The sequence below is a fragment of the Etheostoma spectabile genome, chromosome 15, assembly GCF_008692095.1.
Source record: "Etheostoma spectabile isolate EspeVRDwgs_2016 chromosome 15, UIUC_Espe_1.0, whole genome shotgun sequence".
Lineage (NCBI taxonomy): Eukaryota > Metazoa > Chordata > Actinopteri > Perciformes > Percidae > Etheostoma > Etheostoma spectabile.
This window is the reverse complement of record NC_045747.1, coordinates 26,079,801-26,080,880: the sequence shown is the minus strand read 5'-3', so window position 1 is coordinate 26,080,880 and position 1,080 is coordinate 26,079,801. Positions and strand designations below refer to the sequence as shown.

Sequence of the window (1,080 nt, the reverse complement as noted above, 5' to 3'; positions counted from 1 at the left end):
ATGTCGAAGTGTCCTTGGGCAAGACACTGAACCCCGAGTGAAAGCACCTTTCATCTTTACAGTTTTAATAATTTAAGTGACTTCACACCACACAATATTTTCATTAAAAAGAGTAAAATTCCTTCACATGAACATTTTTGTTTCATTATAAAATCAGCAGTTTGCTCCAATAGATGTTTTCATTGTCTGTAGTAATTTACTTAATTACTTAATTAGAAATTACAAACTAAAGGTACATAATAGTAATATAAAGCATTGTGGGTCTTTTCCTGCCTCTCACCAGCATTAGGGAACAAGTTTTAGTAGAGGAGTTCTTCTTTGGGCTATCACTGTAGATTCAGTTGGCTCTCATAATCTCGATCTGAGTTTCTGCCGATTTCAGGAACCACTTACGCAGAGAGTGCAAGAGACACTGAATAGCATTAGAGCCTTCTAGTCCCTCTTTCAGCCTGACGATGCAGATGTTGCATCTTTTGTTTCTGTCTTCCATATCTGCTAGCTTCACCTCCAGCTCTTGACAAGCGTGGCGATGGCTATCAAGACAACTTGAGTTGCTTTCCACAATAGTTTTTAGATTGTCCACAGCAGATCTGATAGAGCCAAGAGAGGGGTAAGAGATGCTAGCTGGGCATGTCAATCCCCACCTGTTGAATCTGAGACTGAATCTGAGAAAAACGTGGATCGAGGTAGTTTTTCTGTTTCTATAATAATGCCTCTGCAATGGCATTCATATCGCCGCATTGGGTTTTGTTCCTTAAATGACTCTATCAAGCGCAAAGTGATAGAATATCAGTGTTGGAACCACATAACCCAACGCCCCCCATCTCTGTCAAGCCGATCACGTGACTCATTGTTGGGTCTTTGTAAATCATAGTGTGTAGTCTAGACCTACTCTATCTGTAAAGTGTCTTCAAAAAACTCTCATTATTAGATACTATAAATGAAATTGAATTGAATTGAATTAAAGCCATGGGATAAGTGTGTAGAGTTTTGAAAACTAGCAATGAAAAACAAACTTGGGTTTTGTCCACATGAAGTGCTGCTGTGCAGACTGTGGTTAGAGTTTTGCCCCCTGTCGTT

At 39.4% G+C, this 1,080-nt stretch overlaps 1 protein-coding gene across 2 annotated transcripts in view; it reads right to left on the bottom strand.

Annotated features, from left to right (window-relative positions):
- The window catches only part of cemip (cell migration inducing hyaluronidase 1), a gene marked incomplete at its 3' end in the record, with an annotated part of 254,772 nt that overhangs the window by 32,420 nt on the left and 221,272 nt on the right, over nt 1–1,080 (bottom strand).